The sequence below is a fragment of the Camelus dromedarius genome, chromosome 4, assembly GCF_036321535.1.
Source record: "Camelus dromedarius isolate mCamDro1 chromosome 4, mCamDro1.pat, whole genome shotgun sequence".
NCBI classification, from domain to species: Eukaryota; Metazoa; Chordata; class Mammalia; order Artiodactyla; family Camelidae; genus Camelus; species Camelus dromedarius.
Genome location: NC_087439.1, coordinates 42,719,636 through 42,739,875, shown reverse-complemented (window position 1 = coordinate 42,739,875; position 20,240 = coordinate 42,719,636).

Sequence of the window (20,240 nt, the reverse complement as noted above, 5' to 3'; positions counted from 1 at the left end):
GGTGAAGAAACATTGTGTTATATTTTCATCCTGGCTGTGCCCTTCTGCCCAAATCCTTTCTGGCTTCCGAAATCAGTGATCATCTTGCCCACTCTTCCTATTCAACAGCTAAGAAATATGAGGTCTAAAAGCTTGCATAACCAATACAAAGTAACACAGCTAACTGCCCTCAAAATGTGTATGTGACACCCACAATTCATTTTAACATCTCTTTTTCCAACAAGAAGATCCTGAGACAGCACCACTCTGTTTATAAAGTCTTGAGTAGAAGAAAAGAGAATGGTGGTAGTACAAGAAAAGCAGAAGAGTTTCTACTACAATTTTAAGAGATCATCATTTTAGAGAAATAGACATTTAGTAATTAAAATGAATTATTAATGTAATCAAATTATATTGAGAGTCAAAAAGTTATTCAGATACTATTTTCCCATGTTTCTAATTCAAATAGATCTATCCAAACAAAATAATGTACACAAAATTACCTTCATGCAATTGAATTTTTTATCTCAAAACAATTTCAATATTGATGTATACCAATCGTTAAACTACTCATTCCACAATTTATTGTTCACATATTATATGACTTCCATGACCTTATTGAAATATGTGCTATAAGTAGAAATCCAAGATGTCTGCAATTGATTTCCATTCTTAGTGGTAGACATGACATAATATCAGCAATAACAATTTTAAAAAAAGTTCTTTTGTGATCAATAGCTCATTTCAGGAAGGGAATCTGGCCAGCTAATCAGCAGATTCAAGACTGGTGGGTAAGTGATGTGACGCATGTTGTGGTCAGATCGCCCTTACTTTTGAAGTATGCTCTATGGAAAACTGATGGGTATCATTACACATTGAGTTAAAAATAAATGAAGGTGCCGAATGTTTAATATAATCTAGATATTACCCATAGTGCTGATGCCTATTCAAATCTAGAAAATTTCCATTAGCAAAAGACAAAAAAATAGAATCTAGTATAATACCTCAGCAACTATGTTCTTAGAAACTTAGATCTGAGGGAAAATCCGTATCAGTTATTCTCAACCTTAGCTATAAATTGTCATTATTTGGGTATTGTTAAATTACAATAATTCTCTGTATCCCAAACACTAATTATTCTAATTTAATTTGGTCTTGGGTGAGGACCACACATCTCTCCATATTTTTGTACCATTCCCATGCTAGGCCTGAAGGTCATCTATCCATGTGAAAAGAATAAATTCAAAAGACTTTTTAAATGATTAAGAAGTCATCTGCGGAGTGTAACTAAAAATAGGAAGGGCGGAAGAAACAAAGAAGTACATCTCCAAATATGTCCAAATCACCATTTCTTTCTGGAAATCAGCAAAAACAACATAAGAAATAATAGATATGCTTGTAAATTTTAATTAAAAATGTCAAATATAGAATAAAGGAATAAAGAAACACCAAAAGAGAACTGATTTCAAGAAATAAGCAGAAATACTCCTTAGTAATACTTTAACAATGCTATAATCATCATAATCTGCTAATACTATAATACTGTAAAGACTCACTCACAGTACTCCAATAATACCACAGTCTACAAAAATGGGTATCTATTAATCTAAAAAAAGAAGCAAGTAGAGGCTAATGAAAGCTTTTGACTAGAGGAGCCTTTCAGAGGTATGTTGGAAAGTCAAATTTAAATCCTTGAAATGACCTTTGATTCCAGAATTATTATCAGTGTATCTGGAAGCAAGGTTTTTGAGGACAGCAGATACATAGAGAAGGATCCCCAAAATGCTGTATTACTAAGGACCATAGCCCTCATTTCTTAAGATGTGATCAACTAAAAAATATAACTTATCTGGCCTAAATACAGGTTTATTAGAGTAGTGGTTCTCAAATTTTAGCATGCATTAGAATCATCTAGAGGGTTTGTTAAAACACAGATTGCTTACCCTAGCCCTGGACTTCCTGACTTCGTAGGTATTGGTTAGGACTCCCATATTTGTATTTCTAACAAGTTCACATGTGATGCTGTAGTTGCTGTTTGGTGGGGGGGGGTCACTCTTTGAGAATCACTGATATATTTACAAAGGCTTTATGGTGATCTATAGTAATTGAGAACTAGAGCAACTTTCTCCACCATCTGTTACACTGAATAGTGGAAATTCTAAGAAACTGCCACTATTTTAATTCCACAGTTCTGATTGTGGCAAGACAATAAAGTCTCCCAAGGGTGGTTCCTCCTATGGACCCTCTGCTTTATGCTGACCATCCAAGCAGCTCTCATTCATGAATAGCCCTACTGATCTGTAATCATATTTGGCTGAAAGATGAGAGGTGAGGAGGGATGTTCATTTGTATTCTGTTGCATCAGTTGTTTCTATTCTTGTGTAAATAAAATATGTAAGTTAAATATTTGGGAGAGCAAAAATTTCAGAAGGTCATTTTAATTCCATGAAGGAAATGGAACCAAGGGCACTCAGGTTCTTAAATGATGGCAATGATCTTGGGTTAACTTTTCTCAGAGTAATTTCCTCTTCTCTGGGAGTGGCCCCACATTAAAAAGGAATGGATCTCTGGTAGGCATGCTCTTATCTGGCCCTCCCCTAGGCACATTTGATTAGTGCAATAGTGAACATTTAATCAAAATCAAACAGTAGATATTTTCTAGATTGTAAAGTGGCCCCTTGAATCAGTCTTTATCTGATGGAAAACTTTGCAAAATGTAAAACTCAGATGCTGAGTAAAGGAGGTTGTGTTTCTCAGCATGATGATCATGATGAACAGGATAGATGTCATATTCCCCAGCATGTGGTGGAAGATGGTTCGCACTGGTAAAAAACTGAATTGACATCACTGGGAAGGAAAACTATCTGGGTAGGGAGGGGGAAGAAATGAGAAAGAAGGAGATCTGGCAGAGTTCAATGATCTATTTACAGTAGTTCAGGACATTCAATTGCATAATTTCCCAGACTATTAGCTGATGGCTTAACCCTTCTCTGAGAACCCAGTTTTCTTCATTTTTTTTTTGAGTTGGTTCTATTACTTGCAATTTAATTCAAGAGTCTCTTCTTGTTATTAAGCTTAAGTTAAGAGGATGTTGCTTGCAAACAGAAAGCCATTTAGGTTAAACTTCTTGGAGAAAAGAAGAAAGGAAACAGAAAAAGGAAAGTGGTGTAGAGGATATGTGTTTCCTCCAACTAGGGTAAAGCTGTTGAGTGAGTGTGAGATAAACGAGAGGGCTCCTTCCTATTCCATACTTGAGACTTGAGAGAAGATGTTCACATAGTGCATTCTGCACCAACTTGGTACATATCAAACAAGTTAAGGAGCAGAATAGTGTGGCCAGGGACAGAAGGGCTTTAGTTAGTTAGCCCTCCTGAACCACTCTTAGTTCTAGTGGGATGGATAATAAGTTGAAAGCCAGTGGACTTACCATAGGTCTACTGTAATGAGAAAAACATGACCCTTTCCTAGATACTGGGATTCTGGTCACAATAGGGAGAGACTCAGGCAACTGAAGTCAACAGACTCTGAGCGGGAAGCAGACTCAAAAGGATAATTATGACTATTTCTTCCCTTGAGCATTATTTTAACCAAAAGTATGCACTGCAAAGTAATCAAGCAAAGACTATGGCATCAGAGACCAGTAGAGCACCAGAGGGCAACCAGGGAAGATGAGGCTGTTTTCTGGAGTACAGAGGAGCAAGCTTGATAAATTGTCCCTCTCGCCCTGGAATAGGAATAATCTTGAAACGAAGCTAAGAAGGGGATTGGAGGATTAAGAAGTGAGAACCCCAGGAGGCTGAATCTTAATCTCCAGGGAGAGATTGCTTACATTATCAGAGCAAGATAGGTCTTAACAAATAGGTCTAAAATGAAATTGTCCCCTCCTCTGTCTACTTCTCTTTCCAATAACCAATAGACAGGGACTTGGGATAAGGATTACATCAGTTACAGAAAATTCGAGGAGATACATTTTTCTCTGCATATATGAATGTGTATGGCCAGAAATCAAGTTGTTGTTTTGTCCTTAACTAATCTGATGCTTGTGACAAGCCCCGCATGCTCTTTAGCCATATTTAACTTAACACCATCTGTTGTGACAATCCAATGTACCCTTTGTGTAATGCTCAGTATCTTCTGGATAAAATGCTCAGTCTCTTTGGCCTCCTTTTCCGTTAGTCTTTTCTACTTTGATGGCATTAACTTCACAGGGAAGGATGTGTCTTATAAAGTTTCCTGTCAGAGCAGAATAGTTAGTGTACTCTGGCTGTTCTTGTCACTAAGTACTATCTCCTGACTACCAGGGATTGGCATGATCCAAATTATTGCCCTTGAAGCTTTTTCAGTGGTGACTGCTGGTTGACAACATTTGACTTGACTCCCTATAGCCCTCTCTGTAACTTCTATGTCACCTTCTCTCTACACTTCTGCATCCTACCTTTTCCTTTTTTCTTTCCAACCTCACCTAGGTTGGGGGAAATGGCCAACTTTTCTTTGACTACTCCTGTATTACATACTTCTTTCTATAGCAACACACCTCATGGTTTTTCTGCCATGGGCCTAAAGAATGTCTTCTCTATAATGAGAGTATTCTTTGGGCTGGTTCTTCTAGCCTTAGACATTGATATACTAAAGGCAGAACCAGAATATATTTTAAATTCTTTATCAACAGTTCCACTGTTGAATGTCAGAAGCTGGGTTTTTTAAAACTCTTTGTTTAACATTCTTTAATATTTGTAGTTTCCTTTACAGCTAGATGAATGCTAGGGCCCAAATAGTAAAACAATGATACATCAGAAAAGATAAAAGTAAAACTCACATTCATGATTTGAAATATGATATTTATTATGTTATTATGGAGGCAGAATAATGAACTCCAAGGATGCCCATGTCCTAATCCCTAGAACCTGTGAATATGTTAGGCTACTCGGCAAAGGAAAATCAAGGTTGCAGGTAGAATTAAGGTTGCTAAGAAGATGCTCTTAAAATAGTGAGACTATCCTGGATTATTTGGCTTGTCCCAGTGTAATAAAGAGTTCTTAAAAGTGGAAGGGAGAGGGGCAGAAGAGGAGGTCAGAGTGATGCTACCTGAGAAAGACTCAACCTGCTGTTGCTGGCTTTAAAGATGGAGGAAAGGGTCATGAGGAATATGGGCTGCCTCTCAAGGCTGGAAAAGACAAAGAAATGGATTCTGCCCTAGACCTTCCAGTAAGGAATGTGGCCCTGCCAATACTTTGACTCTATCCTAGTGTGACTCATGTAGGACTTCTGACCTCTAGAGTTGTAAAATAATAAATTTGTATTGTTTAAGCCACTAAATTTGAGGTAGTTTGTTCTAGCAGCAATAGGAAACTAATACTGTTACTTAAATTGGAAACTGGCCTGATAAACCTAAAGAAGCTCTTACGCACCAGTTGCCTTTTTTCCCTTGTTGCTTCTGCTCTGATCATTTCTTTAATCATTGATTGTAATCCCTAAATTTAAAGTCTATATTGTGAAGAGCAACACAAAGATTAACACATTAGTTTTCCTATTTGAAAATAACTCCAAAAAATAACATGAGGAAGAAAACATTTCAAACTAATAGTACCTATGCATCTTTTAAAATTATATTCTCAACTCAATGAACCATGCTCATCTTTGCCTCCCATTACCAGGAACAACTGAGAGTTGACTATTTAAAATAAACAATGATCTCAGGGTTTTGAGCTATTGCTAACTATATTATGACTGGTGTACTATGCCTGCTGGGTCAATGGACAGCTGCTATATTATTTATTTGTAGACTCCTGGGCTACATTTTAAGCAAGAAAAACATTGTGCAGGGCTGATGTTTCCTCTGCTCTATGGTCTGTCCACTGAGTAAATTCTTAGACAATGAGATTGTATTTCTTTGGCAAGAAGTAAACATTCAAGATAAGTCATGTCAAGGAAAATTTTTGCACAAAGCTTGGATAGTAAAATAATGCCAACTGAAAATGTGACTTTGTCCTGCCAAATGTAACACTAGTGTTAATGTGGATTTAGAAGACAAAGAGTGGCCACTGGAATAAGAGGACTATATTATGTAAGGCAGATTGATCTGGATTTTGTTATAAAAGCAGAAATTATTATGGTTGATCTCTTGTGCCTTTTGAGATGCCACAATAAAGTAGACACTAGTATTCAAAGATTCTTTTTAATGGCAATGATGAAAATGATAGGTGGCAGTAGATTAGAATGGTAGCTATTTTAAATTAAGACAGATCGCTTTCTACACTTTAGGTAGAACAGATATATAGATTATTGTTCTGGCCAGATTTCAATAATGACATTTTATTTTACAGTGGTCATAATAATGGAAGAAGGTAGGTAGGCAGGAAAACATTTCACGCATTTGAGAACTGTGTTTCAATATGAAATGAGCAAATACGTAACCCCCCAAATAAACTGGATAATAGAAGAATGCTTTGGAAAACCAAATAAGCTCAGGTGATTGTCCTTCAAATATTGTATGTGTAACTGTCAGAGGCACAGAATTGCTTCAAGATGGATTTATTTATTCAACAAACATTGATTGCATACTTTGTCTTGTGCCCATCACCCTGCTAAGCACTGGGGATACCAAGATGAATTTTGACATAGTCCTTCCCCATGAGAACAGTATGCAGTAGGGATTAGACATATACATAAATATTTTTCACTATGGACATTGAGATATGCATTTATGTAAAGATAGTTGCATCAAGTGAGTTGAGTTGACTATCGTGCTTGGAGCATATATTAAATTTCAAGAGATGAGAAATTAAAATTATGCTATAAACTAAAAAGCAATACAAATTTGGTGTCCTTTTTGATTGAAATTCCCAGAACATACCTAGCAACAGGAAAGATAATATTCCTGAATGTATGTCCAGTCATTCAGTAATTACAGGAGCTTGGTGAATTTGTGATCTAAAAAGGTGAAATTCTAACTTAGAAACTGAATTAAATGGCTCAATGAAAACTGTATAAACCTTTTATACAAAGTATTAAATGCCTAATATTGAGCCTCCCTCAGATGTTTCACAGAACAATACTGAATGTAGGCTGACAGCTGTACAACTGCAGAGATGACAGGATTTTTGACAAATATAGCTACTACCTATTATGTGTGAAAGTATAGCCTGTAATCATTTTAGAAGAGAGAAAAACACGTGGAGTGAGGCAGGCCTGGCACAAGGCATTGGAGAGTGAGAGAAGAGAGAGAAATACCTACACTCTATTAAAGTTGTAGTGATCCTTAATATTAAAAATCAGATTGAAAGAGTCATTTTCTGATGAAAACAAAATAAACTATCTTCTTGCTTTTGCAATAAGGATAAAAGAAATTAACTTTTAAATGTCAGCTCCATGGAACCCTCAATAATTTTTGATTTAATCAGTTAATTTAAATCTTGCAGTGATATTATTTCCCCATTATTCATAAACTTGGCATCATAAACCACAATTCGTATCAAGTTATCTACAGTTTCAGTGCAATCCCTATCAAAATTCCAATGGCATTTTTCACAGAAATAGAACAAACAATCCTAAAATTTGCACGGAACCACAAAAGACCTCAAATAACTAAAGCAATCTTGAGAAAGAAGAATAAAACTGGAGGCATCACACTTTCTGGTTTTGCACCATTATACAAAGCTGTAAGACTCAGAACAGTATGGTGTTGGGATAAAAGCAGACACATAGATTAGTGGAACAGAATAGAGAGCTCAGAAATAATTCCATGCATATTCAGTCAATTAATTTTCAACAAAGGAGCCAAGGATATACAATGGGAAAGGGACAGTCTCTTCAATAAATGGTGTGGAGAAAATTGGATAGTAACATGCAAAAGAATGAAACCTGAGTTACACTATATACAAAAATCAACTCAAAGTAGATTAAAGACTTGAATCTAAGTCTGAAACCATAAAACTCTTTGAAGAAAACCTAGGGGGTAAATTCCTTGACATTAGTCTTGGCAATTACTTTTTGGATTTGACATCAAAAGCAAAGGCAACAAAAGCAAAAATAAACAAGAGAGACTGTATCAATCTAAAAAGTTTCTACTCAGCAATATAAAAAGTCAGCCTATGGAATGTGAGAAAAGATTTGCAAACCACGTATCTCATAAGGGGCTAATATCCAAAATATATGAGGAACTTACACAATTAAATACCAAAAAACCAAGTAACCCAATTAACAAAGTTGGCAAAGGACCTGAATAGACATTTTTCCAAAGAATAGATACAAGTGGCCAATAGGTACACAAAAAGGTGCTCAACATCACTAATCATCAAGGAAATGCAAATCAAAACCACAATGAAATAGCACTCACAACTGTTAGGATGGTTAGTATTAAAAAGACAAGAGATAACAAATGCTGGCAAGAATGTAGAGAAACAGGAATCCTTGTTCATTGCTGGTGGGAATGTAAACTGATACAGCTATTATGGAAAACAGTATGGACATTTCTCAAGAAATTAAAAATAGAACTACCATATGATCCAGCAATCCAAATTCTGGGTATATATCCAAAGGAAATAAACTGTCATCTTAAAGAGCTGTCTCTACTCTCATGCTCATTTCACAATATTCACAATAGCCAAGGTATGCAAACAACGTAAGTGTCCATCAAACAGATGATCAGATCGAGAAAATATGGGGGATGTGTGTGTGTGCATGTGTGTATGTGTATGGGAAATTTTTTCAGCTTTAAAACAGAAGGAAATCTCATTTTCAACAACATGAATGATACTAAAGGGTATTATGCAAGTGAAATAAGCCAGACAGAGAAAGACAAATACTCCATGGTATCATTTATATGTCAAATTAAAAAAAATAAAAAGACAAACTCATAGAAACAGAGAGGAGAAAAGTGGTTGTCAGGGGCTCTGGGATGGGGAAAATTGGGAGAGATTGGCAAAAAGAGTATAAACTTTCAGTTATAAAATGAGTAGGGCCACAAAAATGAATAAGATAAGGTCTGAGGATATAATGTATGATTCAGTGACTATAATTGATAACACTGTATAGTATAACTGAAAGTTTGCTAAGAGAGTAGAACTTAACCATTCTTACCAAAAAAAAAAAGGAAATATGTGAGGTGACAGATGCATTAATTAACTCAATAAGGGGGCTCCTTTCACAGTGTATATGTATCAAATCCTCAAATTGTACACTTTAAATACCTTACAATTTTATTGTCAATTATATCTCAATAAAGCTGGAACAAAGTTTCATAGAGCTGGACGCTGAGAGACAGAGCTGGGACCGTACGAGTGGGTAGGGGCGGGCTGGAAGAAAGGCTACGTTCTGTTATTTGGCCTCCTACAAAGAGGGCGCTAAAGGCAGAAGCACGTAGGAAGCCTCTTCTTCAGCCCTGGTCCTTAACCTGCTTGTAATGACAGAGCAGATGATTGCCATAGAAGGAAGAGGCTGTGTGCAAGCATAATCAGTCAAAAATAAAAGGGATAAGTATATATTTCTGTGACGGAAGTTATAATTAAAGAATTTCTTCAGTATAAAAAATAGCAATAAAAAGATGACAATAACACATTTGGTATCTATACAAATAAAACTGCTGCAAGTCCTTGGTTTAAAGCCTAGCCAGAAAAACCAAAGCCTCAAAAGAGACATGTGATGTGGGCACCACAGGGTGCTAACACTCTGAAGAGTATGAACTGCACTTAAGACAGATAATAAAAATGCTGGATGAAGTCCATAGTTTTCAAATTCTGTACCTTTCTAACCCAAGTGCTTGTTAAAATACTTAGACCACAAAAAAAAAAAAAAAAAAGTTAATGACATCTGTCTCTGTTATAGTTGTTGGCACTCCCAAGTGGGTCTATATTCCAAATAAATTCCTGATTTTTCTACAAAAAATAAGCATAGGACTCTCTAAGATTTTTAAAATAATCTTCAAAGCAAGATACTCAAGTATATTGGTTGACCTCTGCAGTATAGATTCCTTAATTAACATCCTAACTTTTTTTGGTTTTGTTTTCAGGGCATCTGTCTTAGTCTGAACCTGCTGAGTCGCATCATGCCCTTGTCATGCACAGGTTTGGCCATGACTTCCTAAGTCACTCAGGAGTATCTCAACCTCACCTCCTACTGCTAAGCTGTGTCCTGAGCCCTCAAGGTTAGACATAGCCTGACATTTCCCACAGTGACAAATGGAGAACATTCTGTGTTGCTTCAAAGGGCAAAACTTTATTCAAAATGTGGATGTTCCCAGGAGACATTCTACTCAACATGAGGACTAATCTTCTAAGAAAGAGAGTCATCTCACAATTGAAAGAACTGCTTTGCAAAAGCACAAACTCCTTGAAACCGAAAGTATTTAAAGAGAAGCTGGTTTGCCATCTGTCTGGGATATAATATGGATTCCAACCTTGGGAGGGAGTTTGACTCAATGACATCTGAGGGCAGTTTTCTCCTCTAATATTCTTATCATTCTACTTCAGTCACTTTAATTGCCATATCTTAATGAAGACTGAATTGTCTCTCGTTTTTAATGATTATCTACTTTGTATCTGCACTTGAGAGTTAAATCAATATAATCTCTTCATGCTGGGAGAGGACTTATTAGTAATGTTCATATTGGAATTGGAATAATTTCTTTGAAAGGATTTATAGTTTTTAATTCTACATTTGGAAAAGCATCTCTCAGTAGAAAATGATGAATGGGAAAGCTCTCATTAGATATATTCTGTTGAGGCATCTCTGAGCAATATGCCAAAAAACTCCAGGGAGAGCTCTGGCAAAACACTTTGCTATGGAGAAGGTGTTTATAGTAAACTGATCTCAACTTTGCAGTTACTTTTTCCTTTTAAACATTAAATACCATTTAGGATAGGTTTATTTTTGCTTATACAGCAACTATACTCTAGTTCCCACTCTGAAGTTATTATTAGTGGCACTACAAGAAAATAGGATCTGTGCTTCTTAGCAGTGCATTCTTCCTTCATTTCCACCCCCTCATTTTCTTTGAAATGACAGGAATGTCACCTACATTTTTTTTCTTTTAGCAGTAGAGAAACTCAGATGCTGAACACCCTTGGAGACCAAAACCTAGTTTTTGTTCACTGCTGAAGAATAAGAAAGAAAACATGATGATTCAGCACAACTGTATCTATGAACATTCACTTGGGGTATTAGAAACCATTTCACTTAGGTACATGTGCTATAGACCGCTGGTTAACTTTCTTAAAAAAAAAAAAAGAGAGAGAGTAACTGGTTTTCTAGTTGGCTTATTTTTAATGTTGTGTATGCATATGTATGTGTGTGGAGCAATATATATTTATTATTTATTCTGAGCTCTGCATCTGCTGAGTTTACTTTCTCCTGTTTTATGCAGAAATCTTCAAATATTATGGAAAAAGGAACTTTAGACATTAGCAAAGAGAAAGCTTTCTGCTAGTCAAAAATGTCTTTGAACTCCATGTGGATATACATACAAGACTCCTATACCTGAGAGCCTTGACATGCTCAGCATGGCACTTTTGATGTAGAACTGCAAGAAGATGCAGAATGTGTTTTTATACTTTTCTCTGTGGTTGAAATATTTCATAATTTAGAAGAGTTGGTAATAATTGATTATTACTTAACATTTTCTAGAGCAAAAAAAAAACATGTCAAACAACAAGCCATGGTACGTTATGAAGAACTTCCTGAGCTAGTAGTGGCAGTGAGTTGGGTGAAGGTCAGCAGTTAGGAGGCATACTCAACCAAGAGAATCTATGCAACACAGAAGTGGAAACTCTCCCTGAAATTTGCTGCATATTCCAAGCCACTGTCTAATAACACAATGGGCAAAATGGAACAAATATTAATCAGGAAGGTAGTTCATCCTTTGGGAGGCTGATAGACAGAGCTTGATCTCTACACAGCATCAGACTACAGGTTAATAGAAGCAGCATTCATCCCTTCATGTCTATCTCTTGCATAATTTCACAAGTGCCATCTATAAGGCATATAAAGTAATAACATAGGGTGTCCAACCCAGAGAAGCTGGCATACAGCCACCGAAAAGACTGCTTAGGCTGGATTGACCAGATGCAAGGGACAAATGACACCAGGTTATCAAATACCTGCTGTCAAATGAACAGAAGGAGTGCAACTATTGGCAGTGCAGGCTGAAGAATTGCTATAAAGTTACCTTGAAGTGGACTCCTAAGGATGAAATGCTAAAGCACATGACTTAGAGAGTAGAAACTGAAAGAGCAAGCTCATTTTAACAAGCTCATTTTCTACCTACCTGTTTCTAATGTATTTAATGAACCACAATACGCTGTTAAAAACAATGGTGGGAAGGAGAAGGAAGAAAAGATGTTTTCTTGCTTTATAATCCAGGTAGATATTCAAGCAGGGTAATGACATAATTTATCACTCAAACTGAGACACTTTTGAGAATGGAAAGGATTCTACTAGCAATTACGTTAGGGCAACATATGTAAATCAGGACCGTTTCCACAAAGTGAGACATGTATTGCCATATAGATCAGATATGTGTAATTCATGGTTCATTAACAAAACGTCTAGGAAACGGAATTTGAAATGATGCAGAGTAAAATAAAATATACAATAGGACTAAAAAAGCACCTTGTCATAAATAATTAAAACAAGCTTATGCCGCAGGTTAGAAACACCCAAGAGTTTATACATGTCAATTTTGCACAAGCAAGACATAATAAATAGAAAAAAAAATCAAAACACTTACTCTATACTTATTATAATGGCTAAGATTCAAAATACTGACAGCTCCAAATGCTGGTGAAGATATGGACTGAACAGAAACACTCATTCATTGCTGATAGGAATGCAAAATGATATCATATAGCCAACGTGGAGACAGTTTGGCAGTCTTCTAAAAAATAAGCATGCTCTTACCATGCAATACAGCAATTACACTCCTTAGTAATGAACTGAAAATGTACTTCCACACAAAATCCTACGCAGAAATGTTTATAGAAGCTGTATTTATAATTGCTAAAACTTGGGAAAAAACAAGGTGTTCTTCAATAGGTAAAATGTATTATTCCAACTATATGAAGTTGTGGAAAAGGCAGAACAATGGAAAAAGTAAAAACTGGTTGCCAGGGTATCAAGGGAGGAGCAGGAAGGATGAATTGGCAGAGCACAGAAGATTTTTAGGACAAATAAACTGATCTGCATGATACTGTAATGGTGGATACATGTTATTATGCATTTGTCAAAACCCATAGAATATACAACAAAAAGAGTGAACCCTGATGTAAACTATGAACTTTAGTTAATAAAAATGTATCAATAATGGCTCATCCATTTTAACGAATGAACCACACTGATGCAAGATGTTTATATTAGGGGACACTGGGGGTTGCAGGGAGAGTGGATATGGGAACTCTGCATTTTCCACTCATTTTTTTCTCTAAACTTCCTTTTCTCTAAAAAGAAAGTCTATTATTTAAAAAAGAGAAATATCAACTTCTGGAATATAATCATGACATAGTCGGAGGAAATCAAAGAACCTTTCTAAAAGCATAAAGGGGTGCAAGATAACACCACTGGACAGGTGTCTGCATGGAATAAAGAGCTGGAGAAAGGAAATAGATTATTTTTAAAAAAGCTTTGTTAAATAAGAAAATCCATCCAAGCATGCTTGAGAAGATTCTTTTGGGCACTATATAGGCTTATAATTAGTCTCAATATCATGCTCGGTATCCATGATAAATAAATTACTATAAGCAGATTCATATTGCATTGACTTCTCCTTCCTTTGGTATTTCTCCTTATACAGGTTCCAACAATACGTTGTGTTGAGCATTCAGCGCCAAAATAAAAAGAGAAAGACATAGTCCACTTGAGGCATTAGTACAAAGTGGAAAGGCAGAGATATAGACTGAACTAAACCAGAAGAACTCTAGAACACATACAACCACTAGGAACATTTTTAATGGGGGCATTGGAGCCCTGTATAGGAGCTACTAGAGAGCAACGCCCAACAAAATTTTCACAGATGATGGGAATGCTTTAGATTCATGTTTTCTAGTACAGCAACCACTAGCCACATGTAGCTACTGAGAACTTGAAATATGGCTTGTGTGACTGAGGAAATTAATTTTTAATTTAATTTAATTTAATTTAATTTAATTTAATTTAATTAAGTGCAGTTACAGTAACCACATATGGCTAGTGACACCATAACTGACATAGCAGCACTATAAAGTAGAATGCATGTACATGACATATGTAAGTATATGATATGGTATACGAGCCCACAGCTGTGGGAATTAGAGGAGCTGTAATCACATCACTGAGATCAAGGCTGGACAGGAAAAGGTTTACCCTAGAAGGACTAAGCTACCAGAAAGGAAGGTAATACAACAACCTAGGTAAGAAGTGACAAGGGATAGGTGAGAAATGAAAAGTGAAAAGAAAAATTGAGAAATGTGGAGTTGAAGGCAAATGAACAGGATAAATTAAACTATCTGAGAGAACTCTTGGTCACTTCACACAAGTACAATCATTAAAAATATATAGGCTTTAGGTTAAGAAGTTGACTTAGGTAGAGAATAATGAGCTCAGAGTTGGGCATTTTGAGGTAGCTGAAGAACATCCAGGTAGAAGTTCACAGAATGAGTTGAAAATTTGGGAACAGAACTTAGATAATAGGGTAAGGTTGGAGATAAATGTCCGCATTATGTACATAGGACAAAAAATTGAAATCACAGAAAAAGAAGAATGAATCTGAGTGACTGTCCACAGTAAGAAATCTAGAGAATTAAAAAGAAGCACTAAAATGGGAAAAAGCAGACTATATTCCTGTTTATTAAATTTAAAAATTGTACTTGATCTTGACCTGCTATCTTCCTCCTACTGGTTGCCTTCTCCAGCAGTTTTTAGGCTTCTAAAATATTCATAGTTAGACTTTTTCTCTAAATTTTGGTTTTATCAATTAGAGAAACTGCCTTCTAATGACTATTAGAATAAACTTCAAAGTTTGTTTTTTTCTTTAAAAAGAAATCTTTCAAAAGAGAACCCTTGTGCACTGTTGGTGAGAATGTAAACTGGGGCCACCACTATGGAAAACAGTATGGAGGTTCCTCAAAAACCTAAAACAACAACTACCATATGACCCAGCAATTCCACTCCTGGGTATTTATCCAAAAAAATGATAACATAATTCAAAAAGATACATGTACTCCAGTGTTCATAGCAGCACTATTTACAATTGTCAAGATATGAAAACAACTCAAGTGCCCATCAACAGATGAACGGATAAAGAAGATATTTTTATACATACACACACACACACACACACACACACACACACACACACACACACATATAAAATTTACTATTACTCAGCCATAAAAAAGAATGAGATTTTGCCAATTTGCAACAACATGGATGGACTTGGAGGGTAGTATGCTAAGTGAAATAAGTCAGATAGTGAAACGCAAATACTGTATGATATCACTTATATGTGGAATCTAAAAAAATAAAACTAGTGAATATAACAAAAAAGAAAAAAATCTCTTTTTCTCTCTTTTCTTTCAAATATCTCCAAGTATCTTTCTTTAGGTCAAGTTCTCCTAAATTCATCTCGCTTCCACTCCCAGTCCCTGAAGGAGAAAGAAATAAGTTAAATATAACGCTTATTTTTCCTGCCAAATAAGTCACTGTTGATCGCTTTCACTGCTTTATTAAGCTCCTTGTTAGTGTGAAAGTTATTTTGCACAAAGTTTCTTGTTCATTAGACTAGAAAATTTCAGCTACTTTAAACTCTATTAGCTGAAGAGACATAATACAAAAACAAGCTTCTTCAGTCTTTAAGAATAAGACCTCTGGGCTCAGCCTGTTTGCATGATTCCTTTTTTAACCATTTCTTCACAGAGGAACCTTAGACAAAACGGGTTTATTTTTACTAAGCCTCTATTTTCTCATCTGTGTAATGATAATATTGTCCTACCTTAATTTATAGGGTAGTTATGAAACTACTAATTTTATGAAAATTAAAAGAGAAAATAGATTTAAAGTGTTCAGTACATTCCTGGCACACCATGAATGGTCATTGATTTTTTTAACTGTATTTATTCAAAATATGAATTTTATTTATGCCTTGTTTTTATCAAAGTAAAGTGGCTCATTATTTTATGTACCTCTAAGAAAAGGGGGAATTCCAGGCAAATTATGGAATGCCACTGACTACAAGAAGCAAGTCAACTTCAGAGGTGTTAAAATGTGAAAAAATATGTGTCTTAGGATTGAGTATATATCGTAGTGTTTGTGGCATTCAAAGTTTAAGAGTTACTGTGATTTCTATGAGTGACTAGGATGCATTTATACCAGGACCATAGCTATGAGATCCTGTATGAAACTGGACAATATAAATCTAGAGAATGCAGACAGTGGTGTTTTAAGATTCTGGGTTCTGGATTGAGATAGACATGCCTGATCTGTTACATACCAATGGTGTATCCATGGACAACCTTGTAGCTGTGAAATGGAATGATAGATCTGAACTTCTAAGATGGCTGTGACTATTAAATGGCAGCCATACCCATGGAGCCTTCAACATAATGCCTGGTAAATACTCAAGTGCTCGATAACCTCAAAAATATATGAGCCCTACAGCAAAGGTAACAGCTATAAACCAAAGAGCAAACTTGAAACATATCTCAGTGAAAACACAATTGCTAATCTTGGATAAATTTAGTCTTTTAAGAGACACTGACACATGTCCTGCAACCTTTGAATTTACTTTTAAACATGAAATATTTTTAAATGCCTGTGTGTGTGTGTGTGTGTGTGTAGGCAAGACTGGAGAAGAGAAAGAAAATTTGTTTGTAGAACTTCTGGTTTTTGTTTGTTTATTGTTGTTGTTGCTTTTCATAACTTGAATTTCCTTTCCTATGAGAATTTCAAACATATTTCAAGACACAAGGAAACAAAATTACTCCTAAGGCTCAAAAATAAAGGTAAATGGGAAAGAGATTAGATCTTAAATTATAAAATCATTATGATCCGAAATGAAAATATTTTATATCACCTTTATCATTAATAAAAGATTCTGACATCTAATCAAGGTTGAAATCAGAACATTCTGATTGATTTAAATGTATGCACCTGGCATGTTTCCACAAATGGAGGTTGGGGAGAGTTGCATACATTAAGATGCATTACCATACTTTAGAGCAATTTGTCTCATGGCATCCAATAAATGACTTCACATTGACATAAAACAAGTTAGTACACTACTAAGTACCATAAATCATTATATTTGGTAGTTGGTGTAGATGAGAAACATTAATGGAGCTTGAATTTGTTTCAGGTGTTTGGAACTCATTGCATTCACTCCCCACTACACATTAAACACATAAAGAAATATCTTTTAAGACATATCTTTCCAAGTATAAAAATGTGTTAACCACTTGTTTTCCATACACACAATATAGTGAGTGCTAAACAGGTGCTAAAATAAGGGTATAGTTTGGTGTCTAAAGACTGGTTGATATCCAAGAAGAGATGACTGTATGTACCTGTTGTAATAGCCACATCCATTCTGAACCATCGGTGCCTACAGTGCCCTCCATGCTAAATATCTTGTATTTCAACCCTGTCAAAAGATTCCAGACATCTAAGTTCAGATAATGAACTTCATCTGAGGAATAAAAAGGGCAACTACATTAAAGAAGGCTTTACTATATCAGCACTGGGGCTTGGGACTCACTAAGGAAGACCAGATAGGGAAACATATGAAGTTAAGAAAGTTGGCATCAGAGGGGCTAGCTCCAAAGAGAAGGAAGAGTTTTTAGGAGAATTGGGAAATCTATTTAAAAACAACATATTATATCCACCAAAAAGAAGGTGAGCATCTTGGAGGGATTGGCAATGTATTATAGAGATTGAAGCTTATTGTCAAATCAGCATCAGAAGGGCGCTAGATAGTTATAGCTCCTGAAGCATAAGTTTGAGACAAGTGATAATTTGAGTTTCTTGAATGTGCAGCAGTAACAGGAGGACTGTAATCAAGACAGAACCAAAGGTTTAAATAACAGCAACTACTACAGCTACAATAAAAATGAGGAAAGCACTCTACTTCTGAAAATGTAGTGAAACTCAGTGAGTGGAACTAGGGTATAAATTTAAGGCTGATCTAATCACAGAGCTGTCTATATACTCAGCTTCTGAACTACTGATTAGGCTCCTTGAATTCTCCTACTAGCAAATAATTAATTGCAGAGAACCTGAGATTATAGGCAGAAATTAAATGGCTGAAACTTCCAAAGTTTTAGAAGTACAAGGGTGGGAAGCTATGAATCACATTTTACAAAGGGATATAAAAATAATAAATCTGTGAGGTTTGGAAAAATCAAGAGACCACAATCCCCTACTCCACAGTCCTAAAGCCTCAACAATGATCATAACAAATATTTAACTTTATTTTGAAATAGTATTACTTTTATAGAAAAGTTGCAATAATAGAGATTCCCATATAGCATTTGTTCAACGTTTTCTAATCTTACCATTTTATTTAGTCACAGTATGATTTTGAAACCAAGAAATACTTAGACCTTATTAGAATTTCACCAACTTTCCCACGAAAGCCCTCTTTTCTGACCCAAGATTCAACAGAAGATCCCATCATCAATTTAGCTATCATGTCTCTTTCAGTTTCTCGGTATTTGTCCAACATGGCCTTACCACTTTTAAAGAGCAATGGTCAGCTGCTTTATAGCATCCCCACATACATGGGTTTAAATGATGTTTCTCATGATTAAACTGAGATTATGCAATTTTGGCATGAACCTCATGGAGCGCTGTTTTGCTACGTATAGTACATTCAGGGGTACATGATATTAATATATCTTATAACTGGTGATACTAACTTTGATCACTTAGTTAAGTTTTTTTTTTTTTTCCAGACTTCTCCACAGTAAATGGAAGTTTATCTGTCTGCATGTTGTAGAAGGAATCCCTGTGTTGACAGAAAGAGAGGCAATGCCCTGAGGCTATTCTTCAGGGAAGAGGCTTGAGAAACAGGCATCACTGGACTCCTGTGACACATTCTAGACGTCTTGCAGATGTCAAGAGAACAACTGGCCCTGGGGATGTGCAATGGAATGGTGAGTACATTCCGGTTACTGTGGACTTGGACCTTGGTAGATGTCAGATTGGGGCCCCAGGGCTCCATGCTAAAAGCCCCAGTAGCTGCCCCAAGGCCTTCAACCTCCTAGAAGGCAATAGATTTCCGGTTCACACACCTGCAGTTTGCTGCCCTGTTCTGGCTTAGAGGAGTCTCCCGTCTACATAGCCTTTGGGCAAGAGCCAGTTTCTCAGCACCTGATTGGGAACTCTGGGGTAAAGTACCACTGTAATACGTCTCTGACTGTGGGGTTGGGGTTAGTGATGATGAGAACTGGAGTTTACTTGATAAATGGCTTGAAGACTCTGTACTGACTAGTCTGGAAAGAGCCACCAAAATGCCTGCTGGATCAGTTGTCTGTCAGGCACTGTCCAGCACTTAGCTTCGTGCTTTGAGATGCCAGATCCAGTGCTCATCTCATTAACTCAGTTTTGACAAAATCGTTTTGACACAGTCTGTAGAGGTGACCAGATGTGGGCCAGGGCAAAGGAGAATGTGAGGGCAAGATGGCCTTTGGATTGCTGGTTCAGTGATTTGAAAGTCATTTTCTTGGCCCTTGGAAGAGTCAAAGGCCCCGAATAAAATTCTCCCTATTTAACTATCCTTCTCAAGGTAATGTTTTCTTTACTTCTCCCTTTAGCTTATCCAGATGGTAAGGTAAAAAACTTGGTAGCATTTGAAAGTCAGCAATGGGAGGACAGGAAAGGGGAAAAAGAGCATTGTGTGGGACTCATGGAATTAATTCAGTCAGTGAGTAGAAATGTTGGATAAGCATTTGGGGAAGAAAGTGGGTTTGCTGCAGAGGCAGCAGAGCTGGTATCAATATTCTTATAACACAAGGGTGAAAACCCTCACTAGCCTTTCAAGTAAAATGTCACAGAACGCCAATCCATGAACTGACAGCGGTTTTCCCAGTTGAAGGTGAGTCAATATTGCTTAACATCTTTCTGTGGTTACTGGCACTACACTCTCTAACAATGTCATATCGTGACTGCATATATCACTGTGAGACACCAATGAAATGAAATGGCAGTTTCCTCAGAAAGACTTTAAGGGCATGCAAATATGTTCAGTTGGGAATGTTACCATCAGATCACAGAGCTATTTTTTCTTCAACTAACATAAAACC